The sequence below is a fragment of the Calidris pugnax genome, unplaced genomic scaffold, assembly GCF_001431845.1.
Source record: "Calidris pugnax isolate Ruff unplaced genomic scaffold, ASM143184v1 scaffold27, whole genome shotgun sequence".
NCBI lineage: Eukaryota > Metazoa > Chordata > Aves > Charadriiformes > Scolopacidae > Calidris > Calidris pugnax.
In genome coordinates this window covers 9,362,454-9,382,289 of record NW_015090893.1, presented here as the reverse complement: position 1 = coordinate 9,382,289, position 19,836 = coordinate 9,362,454, and the positions used below count along the sequence as shown (strand labels likewise).

Sequence of the window (19,836 nt, the reverse complement as noted above, 5' to 3'; positions counted from 1 at the left end):
CAGCCCTGTACCTTCACGGTCAGGATCCTTGGCCAATAAGAAAAAAAAAAAAAGCAGCTTAAAAAGCTCATGTGACACAAGACATCTAAAGTCTCGACACACAAGTGTCTTCTGCTGCAGGAAATACTCAAGGTTAAAAAGGGAAAAAACCACAAAACAAACTACAACAAAGCTTTCTTATTTTTAAGATTAGCTCCTTCTTCAAACCCTTTTATCACAGTTTCTTTTGAGGAAACAACTTGCTGATTCTCTCATAGCCAGGAAAGGTCCCAGCAGCAAGGGTGAATAGCTCTTCAAAGATGCATTTTCATTCTACCTCTGGTCTATCAAACTCCCAAATCAGACTTATTCCCAGCAAGACAAATGCATCATCTGCACCTCAACCCAGTCCAGGCAGGAGCAGACAGCTGCCCTGATAAATCCCCGCCAGACCCACTGTGAAAAAGCCAAGCAGAAAAATGTAATTTTGCAGCTGGGACTCTTGACTGTCTCCCAAAGTAGCATTAATCCACCTCACCTTCCTCAGCTCCACCAGGAAATAGCTGCAAGGAAAAGGAGGAGGAGGAAAGAGAAACACTTATGAAGCATCAGCTGTGGTTTAATTAGAGCTATTAGCAAGCTCTTAGTGGTGTTTATTAGCCTTTACCCAATACTGCTGAATGAAGTAATCCTGACATCAGCCTTCTGGTTTGGAAAGCTGTGCTCCTACCCCAGCTCGAGGAAGAGAAGTGTTTAGAAAGGTCAAGCTGGTTATAATCACAGCTGCAGCTCTCCTGGCCAGGTCTGAGCTTGTTTTGAGCTCACAGAAACCTAAGTCCCAGAGAAGAGGACCCACCCTGCATGGGGGAGGATTAAGAAGATCTTCTAGTCAAAGGAGGTCCTAATAGTCCATCAGGGTATCTCTCTAAGCTGGAAGCCTCCTGCTCTGAGTTATGACTATTGAGTCATTTTGAGTTGATGGCATCGTGCTGCCTTCGATCTTCTGAGAGCTGGGGATGCCAACCACCTGCCCTGGTGATTGGGTGAGAAGCCCTCAGAAGACAAGGCAGAAAGCTCTGAGCCCGGCTCAGGACAAGCTGGCCATGAATAGGGCAGGATTAAAACAAGATTTACATCTTCTCATGCACAAAACATTCATCACTGGCTGCTGTTGGTTGTCTTCAGCCTGCAAACAGTTTATCTAACACAAGGTGTTTTTTAAACATGTCATGCCTTTCAGAGGACACACAGCCAAGAGCTGCATGCCTCAAGCAAGGCTAATCTCCCTGGAGTCATTTCTAGTAACATATTTCAAGGCAGTTTATCATATAAAAGGGACATTTAAAAATACACAAGGGCATGTTATAAATCACAACCTCTGCTGGGAAGGAGCAGGAGGAAGAAACCTGTGTGATTTAACAAACTGTTAGAAATAACTCAATATGGAGGAAGATTTATGTGGAGGGATCTTAGCTATATCTTTCTCAAGCACATACGTAGGCAGGTAAGATCTTCTATATCTCTGTGCCGGACGAGCTGCCTTGTTTTTGTGGTCTAGCCACCACAGTTCACAATCTGTACAACAGTTCCCTGTTCAGATAAGAGACGGCAGGTCTCTGCCATCTCAATGGATGGGTCTGCCCGAGGTGCCGCAGGTGGAGGAAACCCAGCAGAAAGCCTGAACTCTGAGGGCCGGGTGCCAGATCAGTACCTGAAGAGCTGAGCGTTCCTCTGAACTCTGACTCATTCCCAGTGCGTGGAACAACCGACTGCTGCGGTCTCAAGGTTTTGAAAGACAAAGATGTATCTTCCCAAGTTTGTGGTTACAAAGGATTGCAGTCTTCTTCTGCAATTGCTTTTCAGCGCAGTTGTGGTGGAAGCTACCTCTGGGAGCTGGTTAATGTGACCACCGACTCTGCAGGCTGTCAGGTGAGTCACGTCTCAGCCACCCCAATCAACAAAACATGCAATGTTAGCACAATTTCCCCTCTTCACAGGAAAATGCTATACAACATGAAGGTGTTGCTGCAACCACAGCCACCTACAAGCCACACCAGCAGCTCTTTTGGAAGAATTTCATCCTCATTACAGCTCAGGCTCATGGCTTCTGAAAAGCAGCCATGTTCAGCAGAGAAAGGCTGGTCCAAGCTTCGCTCTCACCGTCAGCATTTCCTTGCACGTCCTTCAGCCTCCCAGGTGCTGTTACACATCAGGCCACGGTGCTGGAAGGGGGATCCAGCTTGGTGGCTCATGCTCACCAAGCAGCCCTACCACGTCAGTCTCAAGCTGGTGGGAGGGAGAAGCTGCTGCCATGCTCCCAGCCCATGACCCTTTTGCTGATCCATCCTGAGCATCTTGGAGGGGAGATGCCACATTCCCCTCTCCAGGACCAAACATCACAGAGATGCTGGGGAAGGTGAGCCACCAGAAAGGAAAGCAAGTTGACAAGAGGAAATGTCACCTCACCACCACCTTGGGTACCACGGCAGAGGTCTCAGACCACATCATCCCACCCAGCCCTGGGCACATCAGCTCTGCCCGCTACCCCTGCAGCCCTGTGCAAACCACCCTGCCCTGCAAGGAAACGCTGCTCGGTCTCAGGGATGCCTGCAGGTAATGATGTGAAATGTGAATAAGGAAAGCAGTTTGTGCAGAGAAGTAATGATCCCTTTGGGATCTTCCCAGTTTATACGCAATTACACCAAGCAGCTAAAAAGGAGGAGTGCTCGCCAGAGAAAGGAGGCGGATAATCTGCTGGTGTAAAGCCCTGCAGCTCCCAGAAGCAGTAAGCGATGTAAAGCAGAGCTGACATTTGAGGATGCATATGATCTCCTAGTTTACGTATGTCAGGACATCTGCTACTACAGCCTCACACAGCTAAAACTACCTCTGCCTTCACCTGCGGCTGCTGCTGAGTGTAGTGTAGAGTAACTCATTGAGCTGAGCCTCACGCAGGGGATTCCTCTCCTTCATGCCAATTTATAGCCAATTCAGGATTTAAGCAACTATTATTTATCACCAGGGCTCCCTGCTAACCATTATCACATCGGTGAGGAGTTATTCGAAATGAGTTTCCAAATTAGCGACTCTGCATTCATTTCTTTTATGTTCGTTTCAGTTTATGAGGAATGTCAGCAAATCACAGGATCCCACTCAGGGTAAATTACCTGGGGATTTTACGCATGATCATTCTGCTGAGCTGCAAAGGCAGCGTGGCAGCGAGCTCGTCATGCTGCTCGCAGTGCCTAAGGCACCGGGGAGAAGGAGCCCAACTGCTTCCAAAGGATGATCAGGTTGGAAAGATGCTTAAAACATCTTGCAAGTATGGATGAGTCTTCCCTGTGCAGAGCAGAGCATGACCAGGCCATGCACCCATCTCCCAACTCCTGCAATGTAATTCCCCTCTCCCCAAATTTATCAGTGCTGAATGAGGGACAAACCAAGAGCCCGCTCTCTTTCCGCCTGACTTTATTCTCTGAGACAAAATCTTTTCTCCCCGGCAGAAACCAAACTAGGGTTTATTTTGTTTAGAAGCAAAGAAATAGCAGGTCTTGACTCCACGGATTTCTGGCAACAGTTATGCCTTGGAAAAACAGTCTTGTTGGCAGCAAAGTGAAAGACTCCTGTCTGCTGGAGCAGCCTTTGGCCTCTGTGGATGTTCCTCCTGATCCCAGGCAGATGGAGCACGTCTCCTACACTGTGGCGCTCCAGCAAGTTCTGCTCCAGGATCCCTGCGCCAAGTCGGACCAAGCTTGGCAATGGGGCAAGAGTCAAAGTCACCAGTTCCCATGAGCAGGGCTGGGAACAGGAGGTTATGTGCTGGCAGCAGAGTCAAAGATGCCAAGGGATGTCAACCCTCTTTGTAGAGCTGGAGGAACAGGAGGGCCAAGGGGGCAATGCTGAGGACCGGCTGCTCCATCACGTCAGAATGGCACCAGGCACAGGTTTCTCAGGATGCACCTTGGCAGTGGTGGTCCTGTGCAACGGCATGGGGGTATTTTTAAGCCAGGCTTTGAAGGACAAGGGCTGCCTGGTGAGGTGAGAGACAACACAGAGACACAAGTCAGAAAGACCAGAACTACAACCTTTCCCCCAGTGACATAGGCCAAAATGAAATTGTCCCTGGCCATGCCCAAAGCTGTAGAAGAGCCGCAGGACATGGGAGAGAAGAAGCAGCTGTTTGCTTTTCTTGCAAAGTCTTCTGCTGGGGTCCAGATTATCCCATGCAGATCCCTCCATTGCAGTAAGGGTGGGTTTAGCCTCCTCTACAGGAACGACAAGTCTCACCCGTCATGAGCAGCCAGCCAGGAGCTAGGAAGTAGCAGAACATCGCACAGCAGGGCACGAGCAGCTGCCCTGAAACAGCCTCCACAACAACCAAACCAGAGCCAGTGCAGGCACAGCCAGTGGGATGGCTCTGGCTGTTGGGCAGCAGGACAGTGCAGCTGCAGGAGCTCTGCAGCCCCAGTCCTTCCCCGGGCACCAGGGTCAGGAGAGACACTAATGAACTGGGCAGGACCTAACTCCAAATCCCAGGGCTGGCCTTCCCAGAACAGTGGTGGTGTTTGGACAAAACACTTGGCCTTCCTTCTTTTCTAATTTTTCTTTTCTTTTTTTCTTTCTTTTCTTTTGTCATGTGGCCAAATAAAACAGTGGTGTCCAGCTGCCTTCAGCCTTGCGTTATCATTCCTTCCCTAATGAATCTTCTGGGACTCGTGAGCCCCGAATCCTGCGCAGCTCTCAGGCTCTCTTTCTGCCCTGCAAGATGACCACAGCTAATTTTCACATTAAATTTCCCAGCTCGGAAACAAAGCAGCACGAGGAAGGGCAGGTGACATTTCTTTCCCTTTCCCCCTTCAATGTAAAAGCAGGGCAAATCCTGCGGAGGGACCAGAGTAGAACAGCCGCCAAGCTGCGGCTCCGAACATCGCTCAGTACATGGTGGTGCCCCAGAAATAGAAGACTGCTAGATAAAAATAAACCGCTGGGACCATTTCTCATCTTGATCCTCAAGAGCAAAGAATTTCCTTCTTTGTGGTCCTTCTTCCACCCCCACACTGCTGCTGGGCCCCCCAGCCCAGAACCCTGCTTCTGGCTGCCCTCCTGAGGGGCTCTGCCGTGTCTTCATTCCCAAGTATAAAACCAGGTGGGCAGCGAGTCTGGGGACTTGTACACAGGGATGGCTTGGAGTCTCCTTTAGTGATTCTGCACCTTTGATCTCTGGAACATGTATTTCAAACGCAGAAAGGGCTTTTGTGCTGGCCAAGGAAATAACTACATAAAAGGACAGAGAGGGCTGATAAGGAATGAGGTAAAAGGATTGTGCTGCAAAGGAAAAAGGCAGCCTACCCCTATGTCTCGATACGCCCAAGACATAAAGTGAGAACTGGCAAAGGTCGGGCTGAATTGGCTCTTACAGAGGATGGCAAGAAAAATAACAAGAGAAGTTTTAGCCGTGTACATCAGAGGGAAAGAAGGAAGGAAGAAATGGAGCTGCTGTACAGAGAGGATGGGGTATAGATTAAAGTTGGTCTGAGTGGGATCCAAAACTAATGCATTCTCTTTCTAATGTCCTGTCGGTGTGCAGAAGGCACGATGATAACAAGAAAGAGGAGATGGATGTGGAAATGTCACATCCCTCCAGATCAAGAGTCAGAGAGGGCAGTGAGTTCACATCATGGGCACGGCTGGTTCCTGTCCCCCAGCACTGAACACCTGACACTGAAACCTGCTCATCGAGATGTCCACCAAGCACAGGGGAAGAGGAGAAAACACAGCACCTTGACTTAAGAGAGGGAAAAATGCCACTCCACCAGCTACAGACCATTCAGGTGTCCCATGCCACACGCCAGGCATAGAGCAAAGTCCAAGGAAGGGGGAGTTGGAGCTTGGAGCGTATCAGCCTGTTTTCCACTCCCCCAAGGGTGCCAAAAAGCCTGATACCACTCCAGATAAGATATTGCCTCTGTAAATGGGAGGAATGGAGATCTAATCTACCTCAACTGCAGCAAGGTGTTTGCTGGAGCACCATGCCACTAAGTCCCCGATAGTCTGGGGGGACAAGGACTAGCCCAGGGGCTGCGAAGCAGATCAGCAGCTGGCTGGGCTATGGCAGGGGGCTGGGGCAGGCTTGGGACAGGCTTTTATGGATGGTCTTAGCCCAAGACCAGGACTGGGCTCACATCATTTACGGGTCTGAAATGTCCCAGGTAAATGGAGATCCAAAAGAGTCTCTGTGGGAGTATCCCTGTTTCACGACTTGGGACCAGTTTTGGTGCCAGCCAAAAATACTGGAGGAACATCTCATTCCCTTCAGCTCCTGCCTGCCTGCGGCATACGTGTGAGTGCTAATTCTCCTTCCCGTAACTGAAACACTCGGCTTGCCATCTGATTTCTAGACATTTCTAGGAAAATCCCCAGCTCTTCTAAGCAGAAAGTCAAGACTGCAACGTGCCTAATCAGCTATGCTAATCTAATGCTGCCATGCAGACCCAGAGCACGCAGCTCCCATCGCTAACAGGCTCTTGCTGCATAACCCAGCAGCAGCGTCGGTTTGTTTATTTGGAGGGATTTACTTTTGAATTTATCACCCTCCTTCCAAGAAGCCAGCACCCCCAAACATAAATTGCCCCATTGCACCTTCCGGTGCTTCTCCAGGCTTCGGAGGCAGCCAGGAAGCAGGTTGGGTCCGGGGGGCCTCAGCTTGCAGAGGGCTGCAGGGGAGTACTGGAACAACCACAGCTCTAATTCAATTTCTACCCATTTTCCCTTTTGCCTTCACTTCATTATAGATGATTATTTTTTAAACTGAAGCAAACAGAGTCGATTCTGCTTCCAACTAAATTGCCCACGGGCTGGCTCCTCTCCTCCAGCCAGCTGATACGATCTCTACAGCGAACTCTTTCTCAACAGACCTGCAGCCTTCAGGGACCAATGTTTTGTTTGGGGAAGAGTCTTTTGTCTTTTACGGAAAACAGCATTAGTTTTGAGTTATTGGCTCTTTCAGAGGGCTTCTCAACTAGATAAGAAATAGCATCCATGCGCAGACTTAAAAGAGAGTAATTGCCAGCTTGAATTGGGACAAAAAGTTGGGATCTCAACATACTTTGCAAGTGATGTGTCCAGAGCAATGACAAAAAGGGTTGTTTTACTTCTGCTTCCAGCCATTTCTGTGGCCCAACCTACTTGTTATGCTGCAGATGAGTACAAATTTCTAAATAAGTTGTTTCAAAGCAAAAACCCAACCATTCTCCTTTGAAAAGTGTCAATGTGTGACTTCACAAAGATTTCTAAATATAGATACTTCAAAAGAACAAGTGCAATAAGGAGACTGGTCAAAACGCATCCTTTTCTGCGCCGACTGACAGCTTTGAAGAACTGGTGTTTTCTGATGAAAAGATGCTAAACTGCAAATGTTCCCTGCGCTGCTGCAGCCCTGGCTCACCCACTGGCAGCAGCACGGCTCCTCGTCCCCGTGCAAGGGGGATGTGCTGGTCCCATCCCAGCACTGAGTTGGGTGCAGATGGGTGCAGGATGACAGCCTGACAGCCTTTCCCAGACCCATCATGGCTCTCTCCCGCTTTCTTCACTACCTGCCTTGCAGTTTGGGGTCCCACTGTGGGGTACGAATAGCTTGGGAGAAGAAGGGTGCAGATGCTTCATGGGGCTGCAGGACTTGGCTCGGTCGCCTGGCCAGGACCCCTTGCAGTTGCCCCATCCCTTATCCCATCCCCTGTATAACTTAAACTCGATGGAGATTCCCAAAGGACAGCAGAACACAGCTCTGACCCCATCACCTCTGGCAAGGCTGCAAAGGTCACTTTGGGCACCCCCAAAACCCCATCCCCTGCCTCCCCTGGGACATCCCACGCTGTGCGGTGGGAGCCCTGCAGGCAGGGAATCGGCGCCCGGGCAGCAGTCAGTGACGGGGACTTTCCTGAGCAAGGCCAGCTCAGTTTCACTAAAAGATTTTCAAGCATTTTTGTAATGATTTGAGCTCCTCTGGAGCACTCCCTGCAGACTCCAGCCGGGTTTCAGGGCGAGCATGCTCTTCTGAGAGAGCTGTTTCCTATTTTCATCGGCACATTGAACATAGCCTCTAAATTAAAATCTTCTATTTCAAGTCTATTTGATCAACCCCGCTTCCTTCAGTTTAAAAGATACAATAAGAATAGATGAGCTCTTACAAATTAAAAGCCTCTCTTGCTTAACAAATTGTCTCTCTGCAATAATTAATTGTCTTGAGAGAGATTCCAACCCTACGTTTTTGGCCTCATTCCAGGCTGTGTAAGTGGGGGGAAAAATGTATATTTGGGAATTTGTTGCCTTACCACGCCAGCTCTCGCGTTTCCGTTACAAGGCAGGTTGGGTCTGACCAGTCCACCTGGGGTGAGCCCATCCTGGGCACAGTGGTGTCTGCTCTCCGCCATCAGCACGGCTGTCACCGAGCGCCTGTCACAAGTCTCAGCTTGTGATTTGCAGGGGGAAGGCTCCAGGCACGTTTCCACCGCCTGCTTTTGTTCTTTTCCATAGGTGATTGCCTTTAGACAGCAGGTCTTTCGCTCTGAGCAGCTACAGCCATTCCCACATTGATGATTCCCAGAAGCTCATGGTATATAGGGGTTGTATTCAGGGAAGATGTGGAAGAGCGGCTGCTGCTAGCGATGCTTCTTCCCAGGTGCTCCAACTCCCTGCTGACTTTGGGACTTTGTCCAACCTAAACTTCCTTAAGAAATTCCTTCTAATGCATGACTATCCTTACGATAACTAAGTCTAAATTAATCTTAGTTTTTTCAGCCTCAGCCCTTGGCTGCTACTTCTCAGGGGTTGGGAGCTCCTGCTCTCCTCCCCTGTGGCAAAACTGGAAATAGTCACAAGTTATGACCTCTGCTCCTTCAAAATCCCGTTAGTCTTTTCTCAAAGGACATGTCCTCCAAGCATCTGTCGCATATACTCCCCACCTTTGGAGCTTTTCAGCCAGAAAAGCCTCCATGAAGAGGAAGGTCGTAGTCGGCAGATGCTCAGGCTGGTAGATGTTTGCCCTGGTAGAGGTTTGCCCTGGAAGATGTTTGCCCTGGTAGAGGTTTGCCCTGGAAGATGTTTGCCCTGGTAGAGGTTTGCCCTGGTAGATGCTCCAGGTCCTGCACATAGGAGACAAGGAGGAGGCTGGTATCAGCCAGGATCAAGCCTGGGAATGTGAGAAGTCCCATCTGCAGCAGAGGACATTCACATTATGGGTCAGGGCAGAAAGATCCTCTACTTCTTTACCCCCTCCCAAGAGCAGCTGCAGCATCATTGCAAGCCAGGGAGCAGCATCCCACAGCCACAGCCCCCATTTTTAAAAGTTCCCCACAGAGGGATGTGAGATGGAGGTCACAGCAGTCTGGCGCAGAGGAACGGTGCGTTGCAGGGAGGGTATCACAGCCCTGGCTGATCTTGCTCACACCACCACGAAGAGCCACCAGAGAAGTGATGCTGCTCCCTCCCCAGGGAACCTTCACCATCAGGATCTGCGTGCAGAGACCTGCTGGTGTCACACATCCCCACCAGTGCTCAGCTCCTCACCCCGTGCTGGGAGCAGCTCGGCACCACATTGACTCCATGATCCCTTTGCAACCCTCGGTCCTTGCGGGGCCACCCCGTGCCCTGTCTGGCGGTGCTGGCAGGCCAGGCAGGGACACGGCAGGGTCCCAGCGCTGGGCCCAGGCAGGGTCTGAGCTGGCAGCAGCCACCGGCAGCCTGCCCGGGCAATGCCTGCCTCCAGGGCCACGCACCGAGCTCTGTCCTCCTTGCCAGCCCCATGGTGGTCCCGCTGCAGGGGAGCGTTTTGCTAATCCTTTGGTTCCTGCCCCGTGCCCAGCAGCACAACCTCCTGCCAGCTTCACAGGGAAATGCTTCAGAAGCACCTGGGGCTCAAGCCAGGCAACCCTTCCCTGCAAAGCGATGGGAAGGAGCCCAGCTTCCAGCCCTGAGAAGTCCTAAACCACCCAAAGAGCCTCAGAGCAGGTGTTTGTATACACAGACCAGACTTCACTGGCCCCAACTTGAAAGCAGGCAGCTCATTCCTGCAGAAATTGGCTGACCTTCCTGACAGAGGGCCCAAAAACGCGGAGAGTGGTCTGGGCAATGGGGAAGGAGCCCAGCTTCCAGCCCTGAGAAGTCCTAAACCACCCAAAGAGCCTCAGAGCAGGTGTTTGTATACACAGACCAGACTTCACTGGCCCCAACTTGAAAGCAGGCAGCTCATTCCTGCAGAAATTGGCTGACCTTCCTGACAGAGGGCCCAAAAACGCGGAGAGTGGTCTGGGCAAGGCTGCAGCCCAGAGCATCCCATCCTCCTGGACCAACAGCAACCCGCGGCTCAGCCTCCTCCCCACCCAGAGAGAGTAACAGCTTTGCACAGCCCCAAATTAACCTGCTGCCACAAGATATCACCCAGGCCATGATCTCAGCAGTGTTTGGAGGAGGATTAAATATTTATCTGGAAAACAAGGACATGCACAATTGCATTTGCCAGGATTAGTGCTAAAGCCCATAAAAGACCCACTCATCGGAGCCATAGCCAGTTGCTCCCTTCCTGGGGACGCCTGGTGCACACCAGCAGATGGGTGCACACTGTGCCAAGGCTTCCTCTCCCCTCCCAGCCTTGTGGTCTGGGGGAGAATGACTGTCACCTCCTCCCACAGACCCCAGCCTTTCCTTTTTCTCTTTATAGTGCATCAGAGAGATGAAAAAACCCTGTGCTGGAGTCATACAAACTGCTCCCTCCTGAGCACAGTTTAATTTACGAACAGCTGTGTTCAAGTGACTTGAGGACCCTCCTTGGCCCTTGGACACACTGGAAAGCGTGGGCCTTCAACTGTCTGAAGGATGCTCCACACCAGCCAGCACCCTTCAGTCCTCGTTAGAGCTTGGAGAGCTTTGTACAACACAAATAGACCAGCAACCTGGAAATAAACCTCCAACATCCTCTCTCTGCACTAAGTGAAGCTTAAGAAATATATCACAGACTGTGTCTATAGTCTGACACTATATCACAGCAGATGGGATCTTGCTAAGCCTCCTTGGGATCAGCATTGCAGCAACCAAGAGGGTGGGAAAGACCTGAGCATCCTTTTCTTCTCCCGTACATGTGTCCTTGTATGGGAAAGGTGCCTTTGAATAGCAATATGCTTGGAATAGCCAGGATTTATAGCATGACAAAAATATATACTCAAGCAGGATGTTGCTCCAGAGATCAGCCAAAGCCCAGCGAGGGTCTCCCACGGCCCTGGGGAGCTGCCTGGTCTCCAGGCAGGAGCAGTTCCTTGCCCAACCGTTAGGTCCCCATGTCGAACTCACTACAGTTGTTTTACACGTCCTTTCCTTGCAATATTTATTTCCCACAAGTACGCTCTGGTTTACACAGCCCCCGGCAGGGAACATCAAAGATGTCTGTCATAATTTACCATTTCGTCCAGGACAGGATCTCACTGGGAAGTATTTGTTTAAAAAAGAAAAAAAGCTTATTAACACATCGAGGAGGTCTCTGTCTTTTATTTTCACCCTGTATATAACCCACTAGAAATTAAAGTGTTTGGATGATTTGAGTAAGCTTCTGGCTTCTCCCATCTAGCCAGGAAGAGCAGCAGTCTGTCACAGGGTCAGGACCTTTCCATGGCTTTTTAATTTTCATTTTTCCAGAGGAAGCAGCTCAGCAAAAGTCCCATTTCCCCAACCCAGGATCTTCTGCTAGAGTTCATATAAACGTCTCTGAAACCCAGTGGGGCACCCGGCCAACTCCTCTCGGCCAGCACTGCCCAAGGAGCTGCTCTGCACCCGGATGCTTTGTTTTCCAGATACTTTTTACTCCTCTTCCCCCTTTTCCTTTGGCTTTTCCAAACCCAGCCCAGGCTGGGGAGAGCAGCACAGAGCTGCACCTCTGAGCCCTTCTCAGAGCTGAGCTGCCATATGTGATCTCCCAAGTTGGCTGCCACCTTCCAGGCAGAACTTCACCATCTGAGGCTTTCAGGAGCTCCTGCGTTTGCCAAATCTCACATCCCTATTCCTGCAGTCCCAGACTCTTCCTGGCTTCTTTTGCACTTTCCCAGTTCCCAGCATTGCTCTAGCCTTTAATAACCCCTGCTTTACACACACACAGAGAAGATGTCAGACCTCTCCTTGACATTTCCTGACTCACTCTATGGTTCACCACAGCACACTTGGGAAATATCTCAGCTTATGAGCATCTCTGGTTGCTGCCTGATCCATGTAGGCCAGTGAGCTGGGCCAAGGTTGCCATGCTGCTCGGGCACACATGGTGGATCAGCCATTGGATGATGAGGATCAGCCACCTGATGGTCTCAGGTACCTCCTTCCTTTTTGGAGCTTGCCACCACTGATATTCTCCAGCCACAGCCTCTGCAGGTATTACATCTGCCAATTCCCAGGCTGCTTCTACAGTGCACAGCAGCCCATGCCAGTGGAAATGCCCCTGCACTGCTCCTCTTGGCTGCAGGTCCAGCTGCTTCCCTGCACCTCACTGCATGGTCCATGCAGGTGGTACTTCTCACATCTCCAGTGCTATGTTCTTAAGTTAACTCAGCTCTAGCATACCAGCCCATAAGGCCCCTCAGCAGCTCCATAGTCACCCAGACACTGCACAGGGTTGGATTTTGAGGATTTTCTGTGCTAAGGGGTTTGCAAAAATGGTGTGTTTCCCCATGACCCAGGTGGCCCTGCAAGCCCAAGGCTGCTCCATCACCGCACCCCCAGTACCTTGCACCCGATGTTCTCCTGCAGACCTGGGACGGAGGGTTCCAGCCCAGGGACAGGCACAGCCACCCAGTCTCTGGCTGTGGGCTGGGGTGCTGGTCCCAGTGGCTGGGGGAGGCAGTAGGGGGAACAACGCAACCATTCCCCTCTGCTGGCTGCCCGCCGGGGCTGATGAAGCCGGGTGAGAGTTTGAACCCTGGAAGCTCCCTGGAGACATTGGGAAGATGGAGCATGCTGGGGTCAGAGCCTGCCCCGAGGGGCTTTCCTGTCTCCAGGCAGGAAAAGGATGGATTTTATTGGGATGAGTTAGGGCAAAGGATCCGGAGAAGGGATCCTGCTCCAACAACCAGAGCGCTTTATCCCTATATGGTGCTTCCCATTCTGAGACTTCCAGATGAAAAATTCCTCCTAGAGCAGAGCCAAGCGAGGGGCCCTGGAATAAAGCAACATCCCAAGCGACTTTAGCTGACGCAGACATTCCTGACCAGATTTGAATCTCGCTTTGCAGGAGGGATCCCTCCGCAGGCACACGCCGCACACACCAGCCACTTGAGAAGCTCCCAGCAGCCGGTCCACGGCTCTGCTACCCAGACACATCACAAGGCTGCTGATCAGCAGGAAAACTCCCTGGCTTCAGCAGATCATAAGCTTATTAAAGATAGATCTGTACTTTGGTCTGCAGAGATAAACACATCAAAGGCACTTTGGTCTGCGTGCCAGTGCTGCCAGTAGCCCCATTTGGCAGAGATGGAGGCTGGGATGAGCTCTCTGTTCCCGGCACAGGGCATTGGGGGAGCTCAGCCTGGTTTGGAGAACAGCAGAATTCACCTTCATTCAGCTTGGGGAGCCCAGGGCCACATCCAGACTTTAATGTCCGTCCCAGGCTATTTGCTCGGGGGGCTCAGAAGTGGCTGGTGAGGACTGAAGCACCTCACTTGCAATGCATCGCTCTGCCCAGGCCATGCAGAGCCAGGGGGGTGGCCGAGCTTCACTAGAGTCCTGCTGACAGCCCACGACCTGCTCAGCTCGAGAGGGAGAGCTAAAAGGGGAAACAGGTCCTCACATAGCTGGCCCGGCAGTTGCTATTCGCGCAGCGCTTTGAAACCCACAGATGAAAGATTTTAGAGACACGAAAGGCTGTCACTGCCTGTTTATCATTTGGTGTGGTTCCTCCCTGCCGTCACACGTGCAGGAGACAGATTTCAGCAGAGGCAAACGTAGCCCTGCGGGAATACCCAGCCTGGAGCATCCCTGCCACCGGCCAGGAGCACATGAAGCCTCTCCCGGCCATGGGTGCAGAACCCCCAGCACATCGGCGTGGGCTTCTCCTCTTGCCTTCAGTGGCTCAAGGAGCAAATTTGTACCCCGCGTTGGCTGGGCTCCAGCTTCCTCTTCCCGCCTTGCAGCTATCTCCCCCTCTCTTTTTCCTTATCTCTCCCCAGTGTGACCCCAGAACCTGGATCCTTCCTGTGGATCACGGACTGCCCAGCTCCAGGCTGGGATGTGATTGCTCTCGGGGGGGGGGCTCCCACCAATTGTTTGTGCTGGGAACGAGTGATGGCATCAGGCAACCCGGCAGCAGGCAAGTGCTTGCCTGCAGCAGAGAGCCACCCGGGAGGGAGGCTTTGCAGGTGGCAAGCAAGCAGCAAGGGCCCCGAAACCTTAACGTTAGTGAGGAAGGTGATGGTAGCAAGAAAGAAGCAGCGGCGTGAGGCAGCAGGCGTCCCACACCCCTCTCTGCGCCTGGCACGGCTCGGCAGAGCCCGGCACACCGCATGCCCATGAGTACGGCTCGCTTTCAGCATTTCAAATTTGCCGGATGATAACCTCGGTGTCTGAGTTCACAGCTCAGATCCCACCCACTTTGTGGTCTGACTCATGTTGCAGTCACCGCGCTGCCTGGATATGGTATGAGGAGGGAGGGAGGAGAGAGGAGAGAGGAGGCAGCCGGAGGAGGGAGGGAGGAGAGAGGAGAGAGGAGAGAGGAGGCAGCCACCGCTCGCAGCACACGCTTCTGCCTTCACACACTGAGCCACGCACGCCGGGGGAAAGTTGGAGGCAGCGCAGCCACCGAGGGCTCCCACCTGCTCGGGGGCTGTGGGAAAGCAGCACCTTTCCCAGGTAAAGCTTTTGCCTTACTTTTCGCTTGGTTGTTATCACTTTCTAGGTGAGATCTTGGAGGGGTTGGAGGGTCCTCGCCGAAGCTGGGGTGTGCTAAGCACCCCGCAACGGGCCACCTAGGTCAGGGCAAGAGGGTGTTGTTGCTCATCAGACCCTTGTGTCATGACAATCCTGCTGTGCCCGGAGCAAAGGCCAGTTTGGGGACTTTTGCAGGCCATTGGTGGTGGGGATTACTGGAACCAAAAACCTCAGGGTCAGGGGGAGGATGTGGGTGGAGGGTGCCCAGGGCACAGAGGCAGAGCCCTGCCCTGCCTAAGCATCTGCAGGTATGAAGCATCTCTGCTCGAGCAACCTCACCACAAGGTTTGCTGTAAGACAACTTCTTGCTCCGACCTGCCCGAGCCCTTTCTTGAGCACCCCAGCCCCTCCACCCAGCCCTCCTGGGTAGCAGTTGGTGGGCATCAGCTGGAGCAGGGGTTGCCCCATCCAGGGGCACAGTTGGCTCTGTGGGGCAGGGTACCACTGGCACAGGGGGGGTGGGTAGCCCTCAGGGGTACACAGTGCCTGCTGTCCTCCATCCAGAACAGGCTCCAGCAGGAGGCTGAACCCTGGGACATCTACTGGGAACTCACGCAGCTCTAAGCACGCTCTTGAGCCCAACACTTCTGTTTCAGTTTCACCTTTCCCAGACGCGCTGCAGAGCAAACTTTTGAAATGCTGACTGCTCTGCTGCTTTCCACACATCTTTTCAGGTTTTCTACTTTCAATAGTCCCAAACTCGCTTTTACCCACAGAGCCCTTTTCCTCCTGGGGAGTATGCTTTGGGGGCTAGTGGCTGTGATGGGAATTGTGTCCTGCCTCCCCCGGGCCTCTCTGCTCACACCAGAGGCAGTAATTGCTGCTGTGTATCAGTCAGGGTTCAAGCTGGGATGGGGCAGAGAGGGCACTAGGTTCCAGAGACCAAGAAGCAGGGACAAAAGCGTCTGGGGATGCAGCCAGACAGGAGCTCCGTGTCCCCCCACGGCCTCAGAGACACAGAGAGTTTACAAAGGGGCTCTGCCTTTGAGATTTCAACTGAGAGGCGTTCTGGGGGATGCTATGGGGTGCAGCATCGCATGGGAGGTGTGGGGAGGAGCACAGCCCTTCCAGGAAGGCTGCTCATAAACTGGAAACAACCCCACAACCTCACCAAAGCCCTCTGTGGACAGCAGGGGAAGGTAGTTTTTGACCACTCTCACATTTGTCCCCTCTCACGTCACCTTCAAGCCTTAACTCGGCCAAATTTGGTCTTGTCCTGTTGTGAGGCAGACTCATGGCTCTGGCTGTGGATCGAAAAAGCCCTTTGCCAGGGTCCCTGCAGCTCCCAGCCCTGCCTGCTCCCCACCATCGAACCTCAAACATCCTCTTTCAGACCAGAAGAAATCTTTGCCCTGCTGCCCATCTCGCAGCCTTGGCTGAAATACCTCTCTCAGCTTGAACAGATGTTTAATCTCTGGAAGCACTTGAACATAATTTTAGAAAAACCCTTGACTCTGCTGCAAGCTCTGCAGGGCCAGGGAATTTTCTTTGCTCCGAACTGACTTCTGCCAGCACTTTGCTCAGAAAGAAGCTAATGCAGGAAGCAGAGTGACATTTCAGGTCTGCCTGAAAGCAGAGCCGTCCTGTTCCCAGGTCGGAGCTAAAATGCTTCATGTGGAGCTTCTCCTGAGCCCCCAACCATCGCTGTCGGTGCCCTTTCAGGTGGTGGGAAACGCTTCCCAAAAACAGGTTGCCACACTCAGGCACCCGCTGAGTGCTCCTTTCTGCCCATGTATCCACTTGTAGTGCCAATGTACCTAGGCTTTTAACAGATTTTTTAAAAAAACCTATTACGCCAGAAGTAGAAGCACATAAACAGAGAGCAGCAAATGTATTACCTACACCGCCGGAGCAGGCACTGCATCCCATTAGTCTTGCTGCAAAAGTGCACAAAGTGCTGGGATAGACAGATGTTGAAGGAAAGGATGCTGAAAGATAGGGAGGAGGAATAAAAGGGTAAAATGCAACCGAAATTTCCCATCGATAAACCTCAGCCCCCTCCCCAGAGGAGACAATTGCCACTTTAAATAGGAACACGGTGGATCAAATCAAACATGGGCTGCAACAGAGCAGAAAATATCTATTCAGGCAGAAATTACTATGAAAATTGTAAGGAGGCTAATGGGGAGACAACAGCACATTACAATGGAAGGATCATTAATGCTCCAGAGAAGCTATTAATAGAGTTTCTTAAAGATCAGCCTAGAGATAAATTTTATTTAATGGTTTTCATTCGTGAGCTTGGCTCAGAAAATGGGAGTTTCTCTAAGAAAAATGTAGTGGTGAGAAACTTGGGAAAAGTTTTGAACTGGACAAGGGACTAAGTACTGCAGGAGAAGAAACAGAGGATCCGAAGATCGACAGAAATACAATGGGCTGGCACAAGTTCATATGCTTAGGGACTAACAGCAAAAATTGCTACTCTAAGCAGCTGAAAACACCATAGGAAAAATATCTGGCTTTTAGGGAACCCTGGGATGACTGCAACAAAACAAATGCAACCTGACAAGTCTTCACAGCAGAGATAGTGTCTATCAGAGCACCAGCACCGCTGGAAAAGGCACGAGAAGAATGACCCAGAAGCGATGCTCTGCTCTGGTCCCTCACTGTCAGGAGGGTGGTTTTGAACCAGGAACAAGTCCAGGCTGTGATAATGAGGATAATCAGGTAAACGTAAAAGCTGCCTGGTGAGACAGGGCTGGAAGGGTATCATTTATTCAGGCTATTGCTAGAAAGGCTGCAATGGGAAACAGCTGCTCCGCTCGTACACAAAGGAGGAAATGAACTTTCTCTGCCAAAACACATCAGGAGCAGAGGACACAGGACCTGGTATTAAAGCTGGCTGTGAGTGACCTGGGCAGAAAACCAGAGGCAGGTGTGGAGTCCCAGGGGACCAGTGCTCCGGGAGAGAGCCCCAAACTGTTCCCATTGCCCCAGAGACCGCGCTCTGATGGCAGTGGGCTAACCCCGCAGCCCCCGCCCCAGTCTACACCATCCTGCTTTTCCTGCAAAACCATGTCCAGAGGCAGTGATCACTCAGGGGAATGTTTCCATGAGATAATTTGGCTGAGGGATACGGGAAAGTCTCTCACACGCCTGCCACAGTTTGGGTTGCGACATCCTGCATCTGAGCTGGCCAGTGGCAGGTCCTGCCCCATCCCATGGAGGATCAAACTCCCAAGGGTTTGCAGGCAGTGGGGCCCTGCAGCCCACGTGTGCAGGGAGGGTGCCCATGCCCAGGATTTGAGAGCCACTGAGAGCCCAGCTCTACCTGGGCTTCTCTGCAGGGATGGGGACACCTCTGCCCCCTTCATCTGGGGACCCCGCTCCTTCCTTCCACAGCTCAGCCCAGTGGCTCCATGTCTCACTTGGAAAATACTTTCTACTCAGAGCCTGAAGGGAAAAAAATAATAACAAAAAAGTGTCTATTTCTCGCCCTGAGCTAATTAGAACCAGCAATAAGAAACAAAACTAATTCTGGCAAGGTCTGCAGCGCAGGGCTGCACCGGGGGACGCCCCACGGCGCTGCTGGCACCGTGGCCAGTGCCAAGTGAGCCAATGTGCCCAGAGCTGGGACCCACCAGCTGAGCCCCAGCAGAGCCCACGTGAGCTACGGGAGCTGGTGGCAGGAGCAGGTCTTTGGCGTGTGGTGAAGCAGCCACGTAGGAGGCTGCGATCCTCCCACAGCGTTTTCTAAGCGTGCTACTCCCCCTATAATTTATCCTGCCATTTCCACATGTTGGGAGCAATGAAAAAACATCCCTTTCACTTGGAAATACCCTTCTCTGAGAACAACCTGTTCTCGTCATTGCCATCAGCGGGCAGGCAGAGCTCAGCTTGTTCCACACTCCTTTTGTGCGCGAACAAAGAGCTTTCCATGGCAAGAGCCTGCGTTGCAGCAGGAGACGAGGAACCACTCCACACGCTGCCACCGCCACTGAAAGCATCACATCCCTCTCCTGACAGCCTTAATCCAAGCACCCAAGCTCAGAGGCCACCCTGTCCAGCAATGAGTTCCCTCTACTCAGCAGAAGGCTTCCTACAGGCCAGTTCATCACTTCTCATTACTCACAATTCCTCTGGAAGCAGCAGGGATGCAGGTATCATCTCTAATCTCACCGGTCCAGTCCCCATCTCTCTGCTGAACAGCTCCTGGCAATCAGTGGTTATTTACTCATGCAGTCTCCCCAGTATACTCCCTCCCTTGGCCCCCATGCCTTTAACCGTGAATCAAATACATAGGTCACCTGAAAAGTATTACAGTCAGCTCCACATCGTTATCTCGTTCTTGCAGGGCGAGTTTAACTTTAAAAATCTCACCTCTGTCCTCTGTCAAGCCTGGATCTTTTCCTTTCCTGGAGTTTCTTTTGTGTGCTCCATCTCTGCAGCTTGTTGCACCCTGTGGTGAACCAGCCTTACCTTCCTGCACAAACCTGTGCACCACCAAGGAGGGCTTCGCTGCCACTCCATGGGCTGCATCACCCATGGGGGCAGGCACAAATCTCCCCCACCAGCACGTCAGGGAGGGTGGAGAGACCCATCATCTCACCTGGGAAGGGCATGGGGGGGACCACAGCTGTGGCACAGGCAGCTCCATGGGGGTCCCAGGCAGTCAGGCTCCTCAGCCTGCTCCCAGACCCCTCTCTCTCTCACACAGGAACCAAGGCCCCTTTAAATCTAGTAACAGCGTGATACTGGAGACCACCATAACCAGCAGCTAAGAGCTCTTTCGGAGGTTGGGGGGGGGGGGGGGGGGTGGGGTGGGTGCGGGGGGCTGAGGACAGTGCCGTCACCGCGTTCCGTGGGCCCAGCACCGCAGGGTCGGGGCTGATCCCCTGAGAGGTGGACTGGGGGTGCAGCCAGGCTCCTCAGAGCATTTGGGTGACCCCCCCAAGGTCCTAGGGG

General features: G+C 52.2%; 2 protein-coding genes across 4 annotated transcripts in view; one reads left to right on the top strand and one right to left on the bottom strand.

Moving 5' to 3' along the window:
* LOC106891304 (serine protease inhibitor Kazal-type 5-like) overlaps positions 1-19,836 on the bottom strand; it is a 130,801-nt gene that overhangs the window by 93,574 nt on the left and 17,391 nt on the right. The gene's annotated exons all lie outside the window — the stretch shown is intronic.
* HRH2 (histamine receptor H2) overlaps positions 14,743-19,836 on the top strand; it is a 17,594-nt gene continuing 12,500 nt past the window's right edge. For all 3 annotated transcript variants that reach the window (XR_001412662.1, XR_001412661.1, XM_014947715.1), the window contains exon 1: positions 14,743-14,853. The gene's annotated coding sequence lies outside the window, so the exon portion shown is untranslated. The remainder of the gene's footprint in view (positions 14,854-19,836) is intronic.